Source organism: Monodon monoceros, unplaced genomic scaffold, assembly GCF_005190385.1.
Source record: "Monodon monoceros isolate NGI ecotype Baffin Bay Population unplaced genomic scaffold, NGI_Narwhal_1 Super_Scaffold_7, whole genome shotgun sequence".
Lineage (NCBI taxonomy): Eukaryota > Metazoa > Chordata > Mammalia > Artiodactyla > Monodontidae > Monodon > Monodon monoceros.
The window spans coordinates 5,599,648-5,623,262 of record NW_021703784.1 but is presented as its reverse complement, the minus strand read 5'-3'; the positions used below and the strand labels follow the sequence as shown (position 1 = coordinate 5,623,262).

At 41.3% G+C, this 23,615-nt stretch overlaps 1 pseudogene; it reads left to right on the top strand.

The window, feature by feature from the left end:
- The window catches only part of LOC114886849, a 97,434-nt pseudogene that overhangs the window by 22,086 nt on the left and 51,733 nt on the right, over positions 1–23,615 (top strand).

Here is a 23,615-nt window from a genome sequence, read left to right as displayed (position 1 = left end):
CTCCTTTTTTTTCTTGATGAGTCTGGCTAATGGTTTATCAATTTTGTTTGTCTTCTCAAAGAACCAACTTTTAGTTTTATTGATCTTTGTTATTGTTTTCTGTGTTTCTATTTCATTTATTTCTGCTCTGATCTTTATGATTTCTTTCCTTCTACTAACTCTGGGTTTTGTTTCTTCTTCTTTCTCTAGTTCCTTTACATGTAAAGTTAGATTGTTTATTTGAGATGTTTCTTGTTTCTTGAGGTAGGTTTGTATTGCTATAAACTTCCCTATTAGAAGTGCTTTTGCTGCATCCCATAGGTTTTGGATCATCATGTTTTCATTGTCATTTGGCTCTAGGTATTTTTTAATTTCCTCTTTGATTTCTTCAGTGGTCTCTTGGCTATTTAGTAATGTATTGTTTAGCCTCCATGTGTTTGTGGGTTTTTTACTTTTTTTCCCTGTAATTGATTTCTAATCTCATACTGTTGTGGTCAGAAGAGTTGCTTGATATGATTTCAATTTTCTTAAATTTACTGAGGCTTGATCTGTGACCCAAGATGTGAACTATCCTGGAAAATGTTCTGTGCACACTTGAGAAGAAATTGTAATCTGGCAGTTCCCTTTTATGTTATTTGTCATTTTTCCCTTGCTGCTTTCCATAATTTTTCTTTGTCTTTAATTTTTGCCAATTTGATTACTATGTGTCTCTGCATGTTTCTCCTTGGGTTTATCCTGTATGGGACTCTGTGCTTCCTGGACTTGGGTGGCTATTTCCTTTCCCATGTTAGGGAAGTTTATGAATATAATCTCTTCAAATATTTTCTCAGGTCCTTTTTCTCTCTCTTCTCCTTCTGGGACCCCTATAATGCAAATGTGGTTGCATTTAATGCTGTCCCAGAGGTCTCTTAGGCTGTCTTCATTTCTTTTCATTCTTTTTTCTTTATTCTGTTCCGCAGCAGTGAATTCCACCATTCTGTCTTCCAGGTCACTTATCCGTTCTTCTGCCTCAGTTATTCTGCTATTGATCCCTTCTAGTGTGTTTTTCATTTCAGTTATTGTATTGTTTGTCTCTGTTTGTTTGTTCTTTAATTCTTCTAGGTCTTTGTTAAACATTTCTTGCATCTTCTCGATCTTTGCCTCCATTCTTTCTCTGAGGTCCTGGATCATCTTCACTATCGTTATTCTGAATTCTTTTTCTGGAAGGTTGCCTATCTCCACTTCATTTAATTGTTTTTCTGGGGTTTTATCTTGTTCCTTCATCTGGTACATAGCCCTCTGCCTTTTTGTCTTGTTTATCTTTCTGTGGATGTGGTTTTTGTTCCACAGGCTGCAGGATTGTAGTTCTTCTTGCTTCTGCTGTCTGCCCTCTGAAGCAGGGACTATTCTTCATTGTGGTACATGGGCTCTAGGCACATAGGCTTCAGTAATTGCGGCACGTGGGCTCAGTAGTTTTAGCTTATGGGCTGTAGAGCGCAGGCTCAGTAGTTGTGGTACACAGGCTTAGTTGCTCCACGGCATGTGGGATATTCCCGGACCAGGGCTCAAACCCGTGCCCCCTGCATTGGCAGTTAGATTCTTAACCACTGTGTCACCAGGGAAGTCCTGCCACACTCTTTATGTAAACATTTTTTTTTTGTTTCCTTCCTTTTGCCTCAGAAGGTCTTATACTGTCCAGAGGCCCTTTGAAAATTGCCCTCAGCTTTTTTCAGTTTGGTCCCTTAGAGCTGAGAATGCCTTTTAGCCATCATCACAGTCAATGGGGGCTTTTTAAATGGATTTTTTGTGAATGAAAATGTGAATATTTTGTGAAAAAAAAACCCAAAACAGTCAAATGACCCTGTTCTTCCAAAAAAACAATTTTCCATAACAGGCAGAGAAATTAAAGTGGGAGAAAGTGGCAGTGATGGAACTAGAGGTCTTGTTCCATAGTCTCTGCTGTTTCCTAGAAGCTAACACCTGAGCACCTCCACCTTTTTCCACCTTTACATTCCTTTACTCCTTCATTAGGAGAAACCAAAATGTTGCCCAACTACACAGAGCAATTCCCAGCAAGGGACAAGAAGAGAAAATAGAAATGAAATGAAGACCTAGATGGGAGGGGACAGAAGGGTAACAATGACGATGTGAATATGGAAAATAGCTGTGGCCTCAGGTCTCCCACCCCAGGGGCCTCCCCTTCCTTAGCCAACAGGCCTGGCAAAGGCAGTGGATGCAGCTTTGAAGGGGAGCCCTGGATGTGATTGCTGTAACGGTGTTTGTGGGCCCTTTGTCTACAGGGAATGAGCGCTGATGACCTGCTCATCACTGTCAGTGGCAAGAATCAAATACAATAAGTCCTCCACATACAAATGAGTTCCGTTCTCACAAATGAGAGTGCACTTGTAAGTCCAATTTGTTTGTGAGTCCAACAAAGTTAGCCTAGGTACCCAACTAACAAGAGTTGGCTATAGAGTACTGTACTGTAATAGGTTTACAATACTTTTCACACAAATAATACATAAAAAACAAACAAACACAAAAACTAAAGAAAATATTTTTAAGCTTACAGTACAGTACCTTGAAAATACAGTAGTACCAGCTACATCGCCACTGCTTTTATGCTTGCTTCCGGACGTCCTGGGATTGAAATAAAGATGCTGTACTACTGTACCCTACGCAGTACGGCACAGTAAAGTACACAAAATCACAACCATTTGTAGTGGATTCATGCACATGACAATGTACTCTAGACACGTGAACTTACACAACTGGACGTGCGAATACACGTTCGCATCTTTGAAAGTTCACAACCTGAAGGTTCGTATGTAGGGGACTTACTGTATGAGAAACTAATCAGGGAAGCTCATGAGGAAAAGTGGGACAAGGCTGGGTGGTGAGAAGGGAGGAGATGGGCACCCCTGTGAGAAAGAACCACTTCTCCACCAGCATTTGCTTCATCTCGCTATCTCTAGGGTGATGGATGAACCATTAACGGAATGAGTATGTTTAATGAATGTTTAGAAAAAGGAGGTAGCAGCCCCAGCAGAAACTGGCTCCATCCCTCTTTGGACTCAGGTCTCGCTCTTGGCTCTGGCCTTGAACAGCTGCTGACACTTTCATCTTCTGGACAGACTGAGGCTAGAAGTTCAATCCATGCTATCTGGTAAGGTCAGTACCTCCCCTTGTTTTCATTTCATTGGTCTCTAGCCTCACTTATCATGGTGCAATTAAAGAGGCTGTAACTTTGCCTGTCTTGGCTTGCTAACTCTTTGGGGATTTTCCTACAACTTAAGCATTTTTAATCAAAACTCAGTTACGTGAAATTTTTAATTAAAGTCCCTCCCAAGGGAAGAAGAGAGGCAAAATGAGGTCCTTGATAGTCTTATGCATTTTAACTTGTAGAGGGTCTCTTTCTGCCTGAAACTCTTTCTTAGTGAATTGTCCTAGTTGACTAAACCCAGTGTTTTTCGCCCCATCACCACATACCCCTACAGAACTTTCAGAGAAATTCTTCCTTTCTGTACACTGATATAAGCACCATATAAGCCTAAGTTTTCAGATAAAACAGATAGCCTGGAATCATTTTAATTAGAAAATATCCTATAGGTACAGTGTATGCATTTAGCTTAGGAAAACTAGCAAGCAGATGAAAAAAAAGGGTTTAGGGCTCTTTACAAGGAATGCTCTATATAAGGTTATTTGTCTTTGCACATTGAAGAAAGCCTGGGAGAGCTCAGGTACACATCCTAAGCACACCTGCTCCCAGCACGTGCTATTTTTATAACAGGTGAGGTTTGGGACTGGGTATCACCAAAAGGAGCCAATGAACAAGAAAATGCAGTAAGTCTGCTTGGTTCAAGGACACCCTGGAAAGCAGAGCTTTAAAGACACTCCACAACCATTTTTGGGTCTACAGTTACGCAGGCCATCAATTCAACACCATCTTAGTTCAAAACACACACTCTCTTGTGAGCCTCGGTGGGGTAACTCACGTTATGCTCACAAGTCTAAAGGGGGAAAACACTAATCTGGGAGAGAGGGCACCAGCAGCCCATGAGCTCCTGTATCACACAGTCAAGGTCTAAATCCCAGCTCTGTACAATGCCCAGCTTGTATAATGCTCATGATTTGAGGCAAGTTACCTGATATTTGTATGTCTTAGTCTGCTTCTCTTGTAAAGATAACAGTGACTACACTGTAAGTTTATTGTGAAGGTTATATATGAAGACATAGAGGAGAGCTTTGCCATAGTTAGTATTCAATGAATCTTAGCTATCATTGTTAATTTCCCCAGTAAAATTTCTTGTATAAGAAATGTTCTATTATCAAGTTACTCAGAACTCTATGGCATCATTTTCAGCTTATTTTCAATCAATGGAAAGCTTGAAGAGAAATATTTTAATATAACGGTCTTCTTAATCCCTGTCCTCTGTCCCATTAGGCTGTAAGAAAACATTCGATTATCTCTTATAAGTTTTAAGAATGATTAGGTTTTGCCACTGAAGGTAACCTGCACAAGCATAATATAAAAAGTGCATTGATCAACCATAACTTTCCAAGAATCTTAACAGCTTTACATTTTTATAATAGTGGACCCAAAGGAATCAATTTAAAAATGGAAATACAGTTAATGACTGTCTTCTGTAATGTACTCACTTTCATTAATAATAAAAAAAAAAAATAGGAAGCCATCGTAAGCAGAATTGAAACCTGCAAAACAAGTTAATCTCTATGTAAGGCTAGGGGTGCCTTCTACAATCTATATATAAGATTCTAAGTTGTCCAGTATGATATGATCCAGAGCAGCCAACACTCTCTTTACGTTATCTTGACATTTCCTCTGATTAGAACTCTGTCCCATCTGTGTCTCACTAACATTTCCATTTACAAAACAGCCCTGTCCTACAGAGTCATCTAACAGCTGCTTTTCAAGGGCTCAGATCTTTAGACTGTCCATCATCAACACCACCTGAAGGGTCACGGTGTCTAAAAGTCCATGGGTTCTTTCCTCCCAAGGAATTGGTTGTCTGAGCTCATGAGATGTGTGTTCTGGTCCTGACCTGGGGACAAGGCCAGGCGCCTACCCACGGGTCTCTGGCAAACCCTCCAGTCCATTCCCCCTACTGCAGCCATCGTGACTGTTTCAAAACAAAAATTGTATCGGGTTACCTTCTATAAGACCTCAAATGTTTAAAAGAAATGAATCATCTTCCGTGGAATCCCACTGTTCTTAGGATGAAAACCAAATTTGTAACATGGTCTACAAATCCCTATGGATCCCAGCCTAAATCTCAGATTCATTTTGGTAGAACTGTCCCCTCACCCTGGCCAGACAAGCTATAGTTTCGACTCTTAACTTCACTGCCAAGAGCACTGACACATCTTGTTCCTCTCTCCTGGAACACTCTTTCCACTGCCCCCTTTAGTCCTGGCTCAGGGAACTCAGACATCCGTTCTTTCTAGCTCAGGTCTGGTTTGGGCCCTTTGTGGTATGAATTCGTGGCACCAATCTCAATGTTTAATTACATATTTATCAGCACAAGTCTTTAATTAAATACATTAATACTCTCTCTAGGATACAAACCCCAGGAGAGAACAGACTATTTGTCTTACTCATTATTGCATCCCCAACACTTAGCATGTGGTTATCCTTCACAAGCTATTTACTGAATGAAATAATTTTTGTCCTGATTCAGTCAGTTTTAAAGATATATAAAACTTTTTAATTAAAAAAGTTAAATCAGATTAATTTATACATTTCATCATCAATCTTCTTTACTAAAATAAAATTGAAAATTACCCAAGACCATGATGTTCCTGAAATCTTGCCAGTGTGAGAGTCTTTAACCCAACATTACCTTCTCGTTGAGACTTTGCCTGGCAGCTATTCTAAACCTTAAATTCCTGCCTCAATACTCTCTCTTCCTCTTCACCCACTTTAATTTTTTTCCTTACCATTTATTAACATTTAAATAAGTTTGTCTATTTTATTGTCTGTCTCCTACTGATAGAATGTTAACTCCATGAGGGAGGAAATTTTGACTTTTTTGTTCACAACTGCATTCTCAGTGCCTAGAACAAAGCTTAGAACACATTAAGAGCTCAATAAATATTTGTTAACAGATACTATATTTCAACTCAGCACAATTAGACCCACCAATTCAGGCACTAATATCTTCTCAACAAAACCATAGATACCATAAAAAAAACCAGATAGCTTTCTCTGATGTGATGGGTTTTACAGACTGCTACTGTCCAAAATAGTAACCACCTGCACATGTGGCTGTTGAACTCTGAAATGTGACCCGTCCAAATTGAGATGTGCTTAAAAATATAAAGTATACACTGGATTTCAGAGAATTCGTACAAAACTAAGAATACAAATATAATTTTATAATAATATAATTTATAATAAAGTAATAGAATAATAATAGAATAATATAATTTTATATTAATATATAATGTTAAAATGATAACATTTTGGATGTACTGAGTTAAACCAAATACATTCTTAAAGTTTTTTCTTACTTTTTAAATAAGCCTACTAGAAAATTTTAAATTACATATGTGGGTCAATTATATTTGTATTGGAGAGTGCTGTTCTTGAATATACTATTCCAATGCCTAAAAATATTTTTTAGGGGGGCCAATTTAAGGATGCAAATCAAAACGTAAAGAGCCCAATCTCTTAATCCTCTGTGAAGGAGTTCATATTATTTGCAGGTAAGGAAGAAAGGTTTTAGAAAATGAATTCACTTTTACATGGAGCTTTAATCTCTTTCTTTCCCAGATATGAAACAAAGGAATGTTGGTCGAACATAGAGTGGGCTTGGGAGTCAGATAATGGTAAAAGGATTATTTATTTGTCCATTATCTGACACATAATCACTGAATTCACAAACGAGACTAACCTAGTTTGTCTTAATTCTTTATTATTCTTGTTATGTTTCAGAATTATATTCCTCCTAAAACATACATGTGGGTTCTTTAGAGGTGTTATCTCCGTTTTATAGTCTGGACTAAGAAACTTCTTTTCTCATGGGCTACTCATCTAAAAAGAGTGGATTAAATCAAAAAAGAAAACACCTGTCAAGTTCATCAGTAAGCATGGCATAAATGAGTGTCCAAGGAATTTGTCTAGAGATAATGTACTCAACACATTTGTAAGTACTTTTTCCACTGGTCAGTAGAGTTTTAAAATGATAATATATTAAGCCTATCTTTGAAGAGGGCAACCTTTTGTGTTTAGTGAACACATAAACAGTTAATTTCAACATCATGTGGTAAATTCTCTGATAAAGAGAAACACAGGGTACAATGGGTACACCAAAAAACAAAAATAACCAGAACCTGCTTGGTTAAGGCCTGTGAGTGTGTGTGTGTGTGTGTGTGTGTGTGTGTGTGTGTATGTGTGTGTGGTAGTGGTGGTGGGAGGGGTAGTCAGGGAGGAACTAGTGCTGTATCTCCAATTACAGATCACTGTTATTGATTACTTAATAACTAGACCTTCTTTGTTTATCGCCACCTCAAGACAGATGTGCTAGATTAGTTTGAAAGTGATGACTTCCTCCTTATCAGGACTTTCACCCTAACTGTCCTGAATGGTTTGTGCTAATAAGGAGTAATGAGATCAAGGGGATAAGACAGCTGTGATGAAGATACTCTGCATTTTTTTTTTTTTTTTTTTTACTTTCTACAAAACTCTGCCATCCAAAAATGGAAGCTGTCTTTCTTCCTTAACTCTGATGCCATAGTGTTATGGTTACTCAGCCAAGCATCCCTGTCAGTCTGTACATCCCCTCAAGCAGCTCTCTGAGCATTTGAAAAAATCTAAGATGGCTCTTGAGAGAGTCTTGGTCTTGCCTGCAGGATTCCCCAGGGCTCATCCTTGGAGGGGTTGGAAGTCCTTTTATTTGGTGAAAGAAGAGGCCACTTTCTCAAAAGTCTAATAGAATGCCCAAACTTTGTCATCTGCATGTCCAGTATCAAAAGCTTGTGGAAATTATTCCTTCAGTCCGGAAGCAGCTCTGGACCCAGCTACAGATTTGAAATGTAAATTGTTGAATCTCAACTCCTATCCAAATCATAGATAAATGAATGAGTGTTCAAGGAAAAGGAATTCAAGGTATTCTAAACTTAATAATTCTTATCAAATAGGATTATCAGAAAGAAACAGGCCTACTCTCCTTCCCCCCATGCAAAATGTCATTTCCTAAGTTAAGTTTTCAGGCTATGTCCTTGGCTTATGTCCAACATTTAATATAGTTAAAATATAATAATAGTAGTAATGTTATTACTATAATTAATAATAATTATTATTCTACATTTTCCATTAAGCCATTGTTAAATAGATAATTCATTATGTAGTTCAATGACCTTCTTACATCCAAAAAAATCATTTTAATTTAGAATATGAAAAAACTAGGTTTTTATTTGATGAAAAAACTATAACCCATCATGTTTCTTTTAAGTACCTTGCCTGTCAGGGATCCCAGGCAGAGCTAATGTTCTAATAAAGGAACTGCATCAGCCTAGGTCAGCATTTCCCAAAGAGATGCCCTGTAGATCACTACTGAAGATGCTTTTCACAAAACACGTCTAATGGCAACAAGTGTGAGAAAAGAGATTTACAATTCCATTAGCATATTAACCATCCTAAGAGGTCCAGCCATCAATGTTTGCATTTGTTTTATCCAACATTTCCTAAATTTATTTGATTACAGAATTCAGCCTTTGCGTAATTATCCTGAAGCACAGAAAGTTGGGAAAGCCTGACCTAGGTCATGGAATGACTTTTTTCTCTCCCCCTTCTAGAGGTATTATTTTTCTACTTCTGAATCTACATTTTACATGTATAAGGCACAGATGCTAAATAAGTTGTGAGTGTGCGTGTGTCTACATGTGTATGTGTGTATATATGAACACACATACACACACAGGAAGGTATGGCTTCCGTCCTTTTTTTTCTTATCTCTATAGCTATCTTTTATTTATGTACTGTGTTGTGTATATTTATTATACAGAAGGCCTCAATTTCCAACTGGCCCGCCTGGCACTTGACCCGCTGTCTGTTCCTGGCAGGATCTGTACATGAACAAGAGCCTTCTAGGGAAAACCCAAAGCCCTTCAGGAAGTGGTCTGAGATGATGTGATGTAGTAGCTGGTGAGTTTCCTTCTGAGTCAGGGCTGCCACAGAGGGTCCCCAGGAATTGACGCCTCTCTGAAAAGATGTAAAGATGTTAGTGCTGAGGTCATGACCGCCTCTCCCTTTGTTAAGGGCCCTCTAGGGCTTTTCCCAAACCATTGACATTAATAGAATCCAAACCAGATTTCAGCCCAGGTCCTCCTCTCTTGCTGAAATCCCCTGCTTTCCTGTTTCAATACTTCCTTGAAGTCCCTTGGGTTGCCCGTTTTTGGCTTCCTGTGCTTCCATCATGAAAGGCACATTCCTATACTACATCCAGGGCAGCATCATAAAGAAGTCCCCCGACCCTGGGTTCATTTTACATTTTCTCCAACATCTTTTTCATGAGAAGACTGAGTTGAAATGATGCTTGAAGAACAGCACATGCCTGGTGCAGTCCTAATGAAGCTGCTTTATAGACCTCTATACTCTTCCCCACTATACTTAGTCTCAATGTTCGTCTTTAGAGACTCCATCCTATAGGGCTATGTTGGGCTGGTTCCTACAGAAAACACTCGCATGCTGCTTCGTAAGTACCCAATGTTGCCATCAAAGGATCCTAGAACTCTTGACATTTAGTCAAAACCACACTTAATTCATGCAAAAATCATTTGCAATTTGAAATAACCACTGCTCTCCAGTGTACTTAGAGGTGTCCTTATTTTTCCCCTGGCCTGCATGTGTTTGAAGGGCAGAGGTTCTTGTAAGCAAGCTCTGCATCCTCATTGCCTAGTAAAGCTCAGGTACATGCTTACTTAGTTCTTAATAAATGTGTGTTGGGTAAATGAAGAAATAAAATTAGCATTAGTTACTTGGGAAACTACAGCAGATTCATTTACCTGGGAAAGCAAAATCAGGGCACTGAAGATTTGGGTCACTCACTGTTATATCAAGAAGTGCTTCAAGTCTAAAGTACAAAGTACAGCAGCCAAAGTGCATTTCTTCTGTTTCTGTCCTCTGTGATGACAGAAGGCAGATGTCACCTGTCTGAATGGACCCTGTGTTCTGACAATACCAGACAAACAGGAGGTAGAGAACCTCACCCCCCACCCTTCATATTCTTTTCAAAGCTTTTCTCTGTTATGGAATCTGCTTCTAAGATTTCAGAAACTCTGACCAATTTCTCCTTTGTCAGCTGCTGTCTGGAAACTTCTACCTGGAGAACAACTTTACATCTGAGAGCTTCTTCTCTCTAGAATGCTCCAGATAACTCCAAGACGTCTATTCTATCATTCTTCTTTGAAAGTTGGGAAACATTACGCCCAGTGAAAGGCAGTGAATCGAGACAAGATCCAGCATACAAACCCTCAGTGTAAGGCCAACTTTCTCTCCAACAGCCAGCACTGTTTCCTGGACTAAATCCGTCATTTAAAAAAAATCACTATTTCTAAAACATTGGCCCAGTGAACCAGAGTCTCCTGGGGTGCCTATTAAAAGATTGTATTTTAGCATAAAAATCAGTGAAATCTGAAGAAAGTCTGTAGGTTAGTGAATAGTAACGTGCCATGTTTATGTAACAAATTAACATGAGGCTTCTGCGTACATACCCAGAATAATTAGTAATTGAAAGCAGAGACTCAGACGGATAACCGTACACCATGTTCATAGCAGCACTATTTACAATCGCCAAAAGGTGGAAGCCACCCAAGTGTCCATTGGTGGAAGGATTGATAAACAACATGTGGTGTGTGTGTGTGTGTGTGTGTGCGTGTGTGTGTGTGTGTGTGTGTAATGGATTATTAGTCAGTCTTAAAAAGGAAGAAATAAATCATTCACAAAACAGCACATATTGTATGATTTCCACTTATGTGAGGTCCCTAGAATGGTCAAATTCACACAGACAGAAAGTAGAATGGTGGTGTGTCAAAGGGCTAGTTGGGGCAGGGCAGGGGGTGGCAGGTAGGGAATGGAGAGTTGCTTATTAATGGGTACAGAGTTTCAGATGGGGAAGATCAAAGTGCTCTGGAGATGGATGGTGGTGATGGTTGTACAACCATATGAATGTATTCAATGCCACTGAATTGGACGCTTAAAAGTGGTTAAGTGGTAAACTGTATGTTATATGTATTTTACCGAAACTTACAAAAAAAAGAAATTAACGTTAGGGGAAATGGGATGAAGGGTATACAGAATTCCTGATGCTATATCTGCAACATTTTTGTAAATCTAAAATTATTCCCGCTAAATGTTTATTGAAAAAAATAACCATAAGAAAATTATTGGGTGATTGGATGAACACCATCACCACCAATAACAAGAAAAAGATATTTCTGGCCTCCACACTCAACTGTATCAGAATATCTGGAGTGGAGGTATAGGGGTATAAAAAGCCTCATTTTTAATAACTTCTAAAATTTAAGAACAACTATTTTAGGACATTCCTAACAACTTTTTTCCAAATTATCTTCTTTCTTCCTGTCCCTCTTAGTCAGTGGCAGAATAAAATCTACACTGGAATTCCTCGGCAACCAAGTTCTGTGGGTATTGCTTTGCCACCATGCTCGGGTTTGGCTGTGAGCTTAACACAGGCCCCTGGGGTTGTGTGTAACCCTGGAACTAATGGTGTGGCCAGCTGTCTACCCCTTCCCTGGATCCTTTCTACTTTCCCTCCACTTCTACTTCTTGACCTTGTAAAAAATAGGTTCCAGTCCTGAGAAACTTAGTAACCATGGACTGATTGGGTCATGACCAAGCTGATAGCTTTTTCCTTACCCACTTTCAATGACCCTTTTCAACAAGGGTCAGAGCCAGATTTGTAACCGAATACAAGAACAACAAGCAGGAGAGGGTGACGAGGACATACAGTCCTGCCGGGCTGCTGTAAAGCCTTCCTGTTTGGATGCTACACCCCATAACGAGAAAGAAAGAGGCTGCCCTAATGGTCCCGGGCATGTGAGGCTGGGAGCTCTGAGGCCAGAGAGCAGGCCGTTCCCCGCCACAAAATCCCTGTCACTTCCCTCTCCGCACCTCTGTTTACCATTTGTCAAGAGACAGAATTAGAAGAGACAGACTCTAAGGGCTTCTCCAGCTTTGAAACTCTGTGACTGAATAAAACAAGACCATCCTGACCTAAAATATTTGAATGGCCACCCTCCTTGGGGGTGAGACTTGCATTTTTTGCAGTTCAAATTTTTTGAATAAAGGTCTGGCCCTAGGATGACTCAAACTAAACTTCGGAAAGCCAGGAAATGATATAACTTACTCAACTTTTCCACTCCTCTGAAAGGGAGGAGTGTTGAGAGGAAAGAGGAAAGTGGCGTTTGAGGGACAGTAAGAACTGACTCCTCTTTCATGTGTGTGTGAATGGTTCTTATCCTATTTCTTATTATGCTTGAAGCAAAGGAAACTGTGACCAGAACAAGTTGGGTGTTCAGAGAAAATGGTGGAGGTGGGGTGGCTGATGTCCCTGTGCTCTCTCCCCGCTTTTCTCCTGACCAGTAATTTCTGACCCTTTTTGCAAACAAAAACTCCTTTGGAGAATCTCATGACTTTGATTAAGGTGATCATTCTTTGCAACTTTGGAATCTGGGATTCTGAGATTTGGAGGCAGCCTAAAAAGAGGGAAATAGGCCAACTGCCAAGTGACCCACAGGCCAAAGGAGAAAGGGACAAGAAATCAATGCAACAATCTCAGATCGAGGCCCCCTTTGCTAGAGTTGCCCTTGACAGGATGAGCCCAGTGATGGAGGCATAGCAACTTCCTTAAGTATCTCCAAATTACCCTTCCTGGGCTCTGGGGTAGAGCAGTGCCATATGGCTTCCAGAATTCTGCCCATCTCTCCTCCTCCTCCCTTGGTTCTCGTTTAGAACTGGACGATTATTCTGCCTGGTTTATGGACCCCTGATCTCATTCCTCCTGCTACTGAGGCTGCTGCAATGGTTGGTGGCTATCTTTGGGCTTTGGAGGATGGGCAGGGGATGCTTTCACAGTTACAAACAGGGTCATATCAGGAGCACGGTATTTCTCTGACTCTGGGGACCAAAGGTGAAAACATGCACACTGGACCGACCATCTGTGCCTGAAGAGAGTGGCTCAGCCTGGAAAGAAGCAGGTGGCTGTAGCCAATGGATGAAAGGCCTCAGCACACCCCTGTGGGAATGGCTGCAGCTTCCCAGCCCTAGAAGATGCCCAGGAAAGAGGGCCCAGCTCACAGGCTGGGACACGGACGACCAGAGGCTTTACTATGGGATGCGAGCTCTCATCAGGCTGAGTTAGAGCCTTGTCTGTCTGTTTTGCATTTCAGACGTGGGGAGGCAGCGTGAGTGACAGTCACACACAACAGCATCCTCATCGCAATCCCACTACTTATTGTCTAGTGACCTTGGACGAGTTACTTACCCTCTTCAAGCTTTAAATTCTCCATCTATGAAACAAAATGCAAAGTACCTCAATTCAAAGTTAAGGAACCTGGAACATTGTAGATGTTTAATAAAGGCATTTCTCTACGCTTCTGTGTGACCTTTGATAATTTTGTTTTTCAGCATCTTTCTGAAAAACAATTAAAATGAATAACTTCATCTCATGGATAGACACCTTTTATAGAGTCAGGGGGAAAACAATTCCCTTGCCATGACAATTTTCTTTCATGACCGGTTATGTCTCTGATTCACCGTGTATCCCTGATCCAGTCAACTTTCTGCTCTTTGCCTTGATTTTCTCATCTGTGAAAAAAAATCCCCGCCACCTACTATCCTCAGTTCAAATGAACAGAAGTCCCTGAGGCGCCCACCACACCCAGCCCTGGATCCCAGGTCTTCTCCTAAGTACAAGTGATTTCCACGGGCTCCTGTGTCCAGGGTTGTCAGCTTCCTAATATCGAGTGTTGTACCATCAGGCCATGTCAGTTAAGAGTTTACTGAGTATGTCTTTTTTGTCATAAAGATTAGATCCAAATGATTCCTGCCCACAACACGATTACTATCTAATCCTGCCTCAATCAAGGGTCACTTGTCTCTCTGGAGTCAGACGGAATCCTTATTAGAAGAAAAATAAAAGCTTGAATATTCTATCAGAAATGCCACCAGCTGCACCAGCCCCTGAATGGGCTGCAGGGGCGGCCGGCCCTCCTCGCTCTGGTTTAGATGCTGATGTGTGTGTGACTCTGCCTGCGAGCTCAGAGACAGAGACGTGGTTTGGAGGGAATATTTATAAACGCCTCAGCCCAGAACCTGGTTCAGTATAAACACTCACCACGTGGGAAATTTGTCTTCATTATTGTTATTAGCAGAGGAGGAGAAATAGCCAAGGATGGGCATCAACAATGAAAGTGACAAGATATTAGTTTTTCTAGGCCCTTTTCTGGGTCTGAAATGCACCCTCAGGCCCCCCCTGGAAACTCAGGCGTGCCTCTTACCAGCTGCAGGAACGTGTGGGGCGCTGGGGGAGACTGGTAGCACCAGCAGCCCCGGGAAGGTGTGTATGGGGCTCAGCATCACCTCTGTACAGAGTACACTGAGGATGCCAGACCTCTCACCGCCTTCACGCTTGATCTTATCGGCCCCGCCGGGGAGGTGAAGTGCATGTGTCAAGGGGTTCGTGCCCGTTCATCACTGTGGTTGCCCCAAACTGGAGCAGGTAAGGTAACGCTTGAAGCCATTTTTGCAGAGACGTGCACAAACCAGCAGCTGCGGACAGTCAGTGGTTCCATTGCAGATCGAGAAAACACCCACGGATGGTAAAGGCTGCAAAGAAAACACCACAAAACACAGAGCGACGCACACACATACACACACACACACACACCAAAACAAAGTCTCAGAACTCAGAACCCCAGAGTCTCAGAACACCAGAGGGAGGGTTCACGGGCCGATAGAGAAGCCAAAAATGGAGACGAAGGGCTGGCTGGACGGCAGAGGAGTTGGGGGACTGAGGTTCCACTGCAGGTCGGGGATGCAGGAGGGTTTTCTTTGAGGAGGGTAGTTCTGAGAGGAAAAGAAAACCGACAGTTCTCAGGACTTGAAACTGAGAGTTTCTACTTCAGAGAAATGAAAACGATTTCTTTCTGAAGATGAAGTTCGACGGAGAAAGAAAAGTCCAAATTCGGGCCTTCAAGGAGGCGATGGATATTTTCAATCTGCTAAGTAGTCGAGTGGGTGGAAACTGACCGGGGTTGATCATTCTTACAATTATTCTTGTGTAAATAAGATTTTTCCATAAAGTTGTATATACAGAAGTTTTTTTGTTTCTCGAAGTAGAAAGGCAAATAATGACTTGATTGGCCTTTGAAACATCTAAATGTAGGCTTGTTACCTTTGTGCATTCATCTATGTGGCACACGTAGCAGCAAAGTGAATGAGACAAACCTTGCCTTATACAGTTTTCTTGTATCTAGTAGGGGGTAAAGACATTAAAGAAGTAGACACTGAAACACATAGTTACAAACGGTGATTAGTGTTTCGAGGAGAGAGTGTGTAGTGCAATGAGAGAGAGTATCTATTTTTACCTGGAGCTTTGAGTCTATTACACAAGTAGTTTAAAACCTGTTATATAATGTGTAAAATGCAGAGATCTATAGAAATGACTGAAATATGATCCTTACTTTCCAGGAGCTCAAAACTTTTTTAAGGGACTAAGGCATGTTGATACATAAAGAATAATAATATTTGAAAGGAGGAGTGAGAGATTTATCATTGAGTTATTTTAGAAACTATACTATACTATATTTAGAAACTAAACTATACTATTTTTTTCTAGAAAAGAATGCAAGTGGGCTTTGTGTTATAGAGATACTAGCTTCTTTCAGTTCTCTAGGTCTGGGAAATTCCTTATCATTAAGATTAAAAGACGTAGGGGCTTCCCTGAGAGTCCGCCTGCCGATGCAGGGGACACGGGTTCGTGCCCCGGTCCGGGAGGATCCCACGTGCTGCGGAGGGGCTGGGCCCATAAGCCATGGCCGCTGAGCCTGCGCGTCCGGAGCCTGTGCTCCGCAACGGGAGAGGCCCGCGTACGGCAAAAAAAAAGATTAAAAGACGTAAAAGGCACCACCGTTGACCTGGTGGAAATCATCCAACTCATGGGCACAGTGTCTTAGAGCTGAGCTTCTCAAACTTTAATGTATGTACCAGTCATCTGAGGACTTTGCTAAAATGCAGTTACTGATTCAGCTGGTTTGGAGTGAGCCCCGAGATTTGGCATTTTTGGTAACAATTGCACAGATAATGAGGATGCTGGTGATCTGGGGACCACATTTTGAGTAGCAAGGTCTTAAAGGAAAGAATCAGAAGTCTACAATATTAGGTTCAATGAGCTTCTTTCATTCCGCATAAATTTACTGAGTATTACCTATGAAGTTGGCTCATATTAAGCATTAACCAGCCCTTCCTTACTGAAAAAAAAACATGTTCACCAACTAGATATTTCACAGATCACAGTTGTTTGAAATCTGGGTAACCATTTTATATCTGGTGTAAATACTCAGAGAATCTGTGAAAGGAAATCAACCAAGATGGCGATGGCAGTTTCCAGACTTCTGTACCCCTCGTTGGCTTTGTCAAAGGTTTCTCTGTGGTGCGTGACATAGATTGTATATGGACATACAATGATATGGCAGAGGCTGGTCTGGAACTCAACACAGCTACGTCTGGAGCTCAGTGACCTCTCAGTTACCGTCAGGTGAGACCCTTCTTCCAGAACCCAGAGAGGTATTTGCCATTGTCTCCCCACTCCCCACCTCGTCCTTCCACTTGGCCATCTCGTGAGCAGGCTGACGAGCAAGGCTGTGGGCTTCCCACCATGACATTTATCACCCAAATGAAACTTGACAGGGGAATTGTCATTTTAGTGAGAAGACGATAAAACTCATTTAACCTTTCCACTCTATAGGCTGACAATTCCCTCTGTGCCTGATGAAGCTTGGTGAGGTTTTCCAGAAGAACAGACTCAAGTTACACGGGGAACGCTGATGCCCGTCTTCCCTTTTCATCTTAGGAGCTCATTTCTACCCAATCAGTTGCAAGCTTCGCCCAAATGGAATTTCCAAATTCGGGTGGGAAGAAAGCACCTTGATTTCCTCCCAGTGACATTGTGAAGAACATCAAAGGCCTTGATAAGTGCTGAAAGGAAGTAATATTCTAGGCACAGATGAAACCCTTCCTCCACTCCACTCAGACTGTCAGGCAAGTAATTGATGTGTCTCCCAGAACAGCAATAGCTTCACATCACCAAAGCCTTGTGTCCCACTGGGAATTAACCCTGTCACTTCATCTAATTCTCCATTGGAGAGAAGCATTCACTGCCAGAGACTTGTCATTGAGGGTGTCATTGCCTGCACTTGATGACAATTGTAATATTTAATATTCCTCAAATGAGGGTCAATCCTGAGAATATGGGAAGAATGGAGCTTGTTTTTTTTTTTTTTTTTAAAGGAGCAATTGTTCTTCATTTTCTGCTGTTTACACTATCTGAACTAACTGATTCAAACCCAAACCAGAGAGGAAGAGCCGGTCAGAGATTTGAGAAACCATTTGAATAAAATGCCTCCAAGTATGCTGTTGTTCATTCTTGTAACAAATATTTTATGAACATTTCCCATGGGAAGGCACTACTACAAACCCCGTCCACTGTTTTAGGGGGAAAATAACCAGAAAAGGGGGAGGAACAGCTAAGAGAAGACGCGAGAGATATAAAATGCAAAAAGGAGAGTATGATGAAGTAGAAACAGCCTTGCGTTAGGGCTGAGGAACTCCAGTCCTAGTTCTACACTTAGCTGGCTGTTAGAATTTGAGCTGGACTGACTTGGCTCCTAATTCCTTCATTTGTAATTAAGAGAACTGGGTCTTTGGTAACGCAAAAGTTTTATGGCTTCATGTGATTAAAACCTTCTCATCTTCTAAGGAAATTGTGTATCTTCCAGTCCTTTATCTTGCAGGTGATTGCTGCCTTGATACTAAACCACTCCACATGTGAGATCTGGAGGATGTGATGTGAGCTTCATCCCCAGAGCCCTCACGATATGTTCTGTCTGTCGCTCCTTCACAAACCAAGGGATAATCTTACACAATCGAAAAACAGATGTCTACGGAATAAAGACGCAGACCTACTAAAGAATGGACTTGAGGATATGGGGAGGGGGATGGGTAAGCTGGGATGAAGTGAGAGAGTGGCATGGACATATATACACTACCAAATGTAAAATAGATAGCTAGTGGGAAGCAGCTGCATAGCACAGGGAGATCAGCTCTGTGCTCTGCGACCACCTAGAGGGGTGGGATAGGGAGGGTGGGAGGGAGACACAAGAGGGAGGAGTTATGGGGATGTATATGTATAGCTGATTCACTTTGTTATAAAGCAGAAACTAACACACCATTGTAAAGCAATTATACTCCAATACAAATGTTAAAAAAAAAAAAAAAAACACATGTCTAGATATCTCTGAAGGTGTCTACAGAGGGCATACTCTTTCCATGTTAAGAAAACAAAAACTAACAAGATGACCATGTTCAAAGTAAAATTATACTCTCCCATTCATTTTACTCTGAAATAAATTTGAATGCTTAGGGCAAAGCAGCTTGAGAAAAACATCCTAATTGTACTCGGTGTCATTTTTGGCTTCTGAGTTTAACAGGGTAGTCGTGGAAAAACATAGACATAATATGATACTAAATTCAAAATCTGTCTGCCCTATCTCATTTAACTTTCACAATGATCCTATGATGAAAGTTGTGTCCTCCGATCTGTAGATAAAGAAACTGAGCTTGGAATGCCTTAAACTTCCCAAATACCATGCTGCTTATATATAGTAGAGACAGGACTTGGACCCAGATCTAGCTATTGGGAGTCAACCTTCAATGTCTGCCTCAGCTTACTTACCTATAAAGATGCATCAATAACACCTAAACTACAGTGTTGTAGAGAGAGTTAAATGACATGATGTATATCAAGTGTTTTCCTCAACAGAGCCTGTGGCATAATAGGTACTCAGACTTCGTCTTCTCCAATGCATGGCATTTCGAAATAAAGATTCTCACTTCAGCACTGGTGAGGCAGTTGGGTGAACTCTTCTGAGACCTTTCTCCAAGTAAGTTATCTTTCCAAGGTTCCTGTTGTTACTTTCCAAAGGCTTTGTGCTTATGAAGCAGATATGGACTGAAAGGGGTGGGCCGAGCCCTACAGTTGTCCTGCAGCCTTGCTTGTGTTGGGTCAGCAGGCTCATACCTCCATAAAGGGTGAGCACCCTTTCTGGAATCTTGGCAGGAAATGCACCCCCTGCAACTCCCCACCACTCTCTCCAAGAGTCATGGGTGATGAAGATGTTTCCTGCCATTCTGTACAGGACAGAGAGTCACTTAACCTTGCTTTCATTATCAGTGGGATAGCCGGCAACTGGACCTCCGCCCCCTAGAGCGAACGAGCTGCCAGGACTGGCCCTTTGGCATCACCCTGTCTTGGTTGCAAGCAAGCAAACCTGTCACCTTCCTGTTTTATCTACACATGGTGTTTGCTTCCTTTGACGTGGATTCTTACACTCGGGGTGGGAGGGATTTCTCGAAAAACATTTGCTGTATGCCTCTGATTCCCTGTCTCCCCACCCCTTTCTCTTTCCTTTTCAAGGCTCCAGGAATTGCTGAATGGCACGTCCTGAACACCCAACGCTCTTGGTTAAAAATACCCGACCATGTGCTTATCTACATTGGTACTTCCTCTCCAGGGGCCTTACAGACGTTATCTCATTTATCCTTGAAAACACCCCAAGAGATAAGATGTAGTCAAAGAGTGCTCTTTCAGAAAGGTAAGGAAGGCTTTAAGAGGAAAGGTCAGCATTTGAGGTTCTATTCCAAGGCCCAGGAGACAAGCTCAGGTCTTTAACTTCTCAGTTTACAATCCCAGTCACTCTACATTCTACCCTTGGAACCATAGGAGTCCATATAAAACAAGTACAAACCCAAGGATCCAGGCATATAGGAAGAGGCCAGGTTAAGATGGATTTGGAAGCTTCTGTGTGTCTTTGGAAACTACTTCTGGGTGCCTTTGCTTCCATCGTATCTTTAAAGATTGGAGATCCCCCAGCCCTTAGTCATCCCTTTAAATCACTCTACGTATCCTCCCCAACTGCCTCACCATGGTTTTAGCTCTCACCTGTATAACTCATGGTAACTATTGGTTTTCCCTATCCCTCACCTTCTCTTCTTAGCTGAGTATACAGTAACTACGTACTAGATGTCTTACATGAATTTGTCACATGCACTTCAAAAATGCGTTCCAAGCAGAACATATCATGTTCATCCTCATTCTGTACCTCTTCCTATTTCCACATTTCGGGACCTAGAAATAATGACCAATCCGAAAAACCTGAGGCTCATGGCAGATTCCACGCCCAGCCCATGCCCCCCGCATTACTATCATATGTGAGTGCTTACTGAGCCAGACATCTTCCAGATACCCCTCCATCCAGAATCACTCCCCGCTTCCAAGCATATGCCCGAGACTGACTTATGCAACATAAACAATAGAGCTCCCGTGACCTCTGGCTGCCAGTTGGGCTTGGCCTTTGGTGAGGACTGGCCAGAGATTGGAAAGAGGCAGGAGAGTGAAGGTACTTTATTTATTTCCCTCCTCCCTCCCCTGTGAGGTCACCATGGACTGACCGTATCCTGGACATAAGGCCAGATCCCATCACAATTCCCTTTCCACACAGCTCTTTCTGGGTTCTAATAACCATCCCTTCCTGCTGCCCATCAGGCTTGGAGGTAGTAAAGCCTCCTCCCCCCCTGATGTTACCAACCTCAGGGCACTGCTCAGTCCCCACTCACACACTCCGTAAATCATGCCTATAATTGCCAGAGCTAGCCTGTACCACCTCTTTCCTGATGGGAACCCCAACTACTATATAGTCACCAATTCTATCTTTTCCATCCAACTCAGATGACTGCATTTTAAGCCCTCAATACATCTGACCTGATTGCTATGTTACTTCCACATCTGTCTCCCTATAGGCTTCTATCCACTGGTCAGACGGTCAAAGTGTCTTCTCTAAAATACCCCTGTAATAACATCAGTCTGTGTAAGCCCACCAAGGGCTCTCAGTGCCCTTCACCATTTACTTACCTATCTGTCTGTCTTGTCTTTCTAGAGTAAGTCTTTTATCACTCCTTCCAGGGCATCCTACCCTCTATAAATATTTATTTAACAAATGAGTATTAAATGGGACTTGAGGTCTTAAGGGAACTCTAGATATTTCCTTTTACGATACTATTTTCTATTTAAGTGCAGTTTCTTGTCCTACTGAATGAGTCTCAAGGCTATGGGAGTACAAACACCTGGGACTAATGTAATACCTTTCGATTGTTCAGAACTCTTATCAGTGAGGGGTTAGATCATGATGAAAAAGCAAAGGCTCTCAGCTGGATTTCCTGGATTCAATTCCTGATTTATCCACTAGTCCTATGACCTTGGGAAAATTAATTAACATTTTATGCCTCCATTTATTAATGTCGAAAACGAGGAAAGTAATATCACCCAGCTCATGGGTTTGCCACAAGGATTAAAGAAATTAACACATACCAACACTCAGAAGAGTGTCTGGCACGTGGTGGGTGCACAATCGATGTTAGCTCTTATTTCTTGACCTAGCCTTGGTTCGCCAACATCATTCTATGGTGTCTGTCTGTTTGTAGTCTGTTTAGCTCACACTTTCATCAAAACAGACCTCTACCTGAAAGCCTTCTAATATCAACGACCATGACAACCCCTAGCAGCTGTGACCATACGTTCCTCACTTCAAGTTGTCATGCGGCTGCCACTTCCCATAGCCTCTGCTAAAGACATTCTTCATTCACGGCTCAGCAGCAAGGGGAAAAAAGAGTGTGGACACTTAGAATGTCTTCCTATTGTATAATTGTGATTCCCTCATGATCTTTCCCAAAGCCAAAAGAATATTTCCTTCAACAACTGAGCCTCTCTCCTCCTCTCTTTCTCCTCCCCTTTTTCTTTTTGAAGAGACTCACTCCTACATCTTCATTCCTTCCAGAGATTCACAGAGAAACATAAATTTGGAATTTTAAAAGTAAACTTACCAAAGCAAAGCTTTTAAAAACTGATTATAAAATATATGTTTATAAATACAGTTACACTTTTGGAAAAAGCAGAAGAAAGTACCAGGAAAAAAATAGTAAACCACCTTTCTAACGTCCTGAAAGCATCACCACTAATAGTTTATAACACTGTTTACAGTCTTTTCTAGATTTATATGTGTTTTTTCATACTTGAGAATATATTCTGTATATATTTTGCAGCCTGCATTTTCCCATTTTGTCAAATAATTTTCACTGATCCAAACTACATGTAAAAGTCTTAATGATACCATTAATTTAATTAATTTGATTCAATGGCACCCTAATATTCTACTCTTTTTTACACTGGTATTTTAATTAAATACCCCATTATTAGAAAAGTTATTTCCTACTTTTTAAATTATTACTGTAAAGCTAGAATAAACATCTTTGGTTATAATTTTTGTCTGCATTTTTATGAAAGAGTCCCAGGAGAAAACTGCTGAGTTGAAGAAGATGAGTGTTTTAAGGCTTTTGATACACCTTATACAAAACGGTCTGCTAGAAAGTCTATGCCTGTTTACACTGTCACCAGCAGAATATGAAGGTTCAGTTTAGAGTCAGGATGCTCTTAGCAAGCTCTAAATTTACATTTTGTTTAGTATCTTCTAATTGAAAGGCAAAGCCTATGGTTTCTTTAATGTATGTTTTAAACAATTATTAAAATAAAGTGGCTTAATCTCCATTTGAATTTCATATACCTTTTATTTCACCCCAATTTACACAATGCTTTAATTAATTATATATGTCACGAGATATTTAAGGACCAGGTCCTTTGCTGGCACAGTCAACTCTGTGGTCCTGGGGGGCACTCCGAAGACATGCCCATGGTTGAGCCTTCCTGGATCTGGACCACTGTGCTGAGGGCCCTGTGATTAGCACAGCTCAGATCACAGGGTCCAGCAGGCTCCTGGACCAGGAGGCTGTACAGGGAGGGAACCCACCAGCAAAAAAAGCATTCTTCCCGTAGTCACTCAATGAATATTAACTCAGGGCCAATTTCATGGGAGAAACTGTGCTGAGCCCTGGGGAAACCACATCAACAGGAGAAACCTAGCACCTGCCTTCGAAAAACTTACCTCTCAGAGAAAGGGATGACCGTTAAATAACTGAGTATCCAATTAAATGTTTAATCATATTTACAATGAAGTGCGGGGAAACAGAATAATAACGGAGAGACAGAACATTCAATCTGGTGAGTTTACAATGTCTACTTGAGGCATAGTCACATGTCACACCTATCTTTGTATATGCAAATTACCTTTTTACTTATAAACACCTGGTAAGATTAAAAATGCCATTTGATGACAACTCCTCTCCTTTATCCCTCTTTGAGTTTCATGCAATCACACAGGCTCCAAGAACAAATGGAATGTGTGTTAGCCTCCTTAACACGGTCTACATGTCTGGACAAAAGATGAAC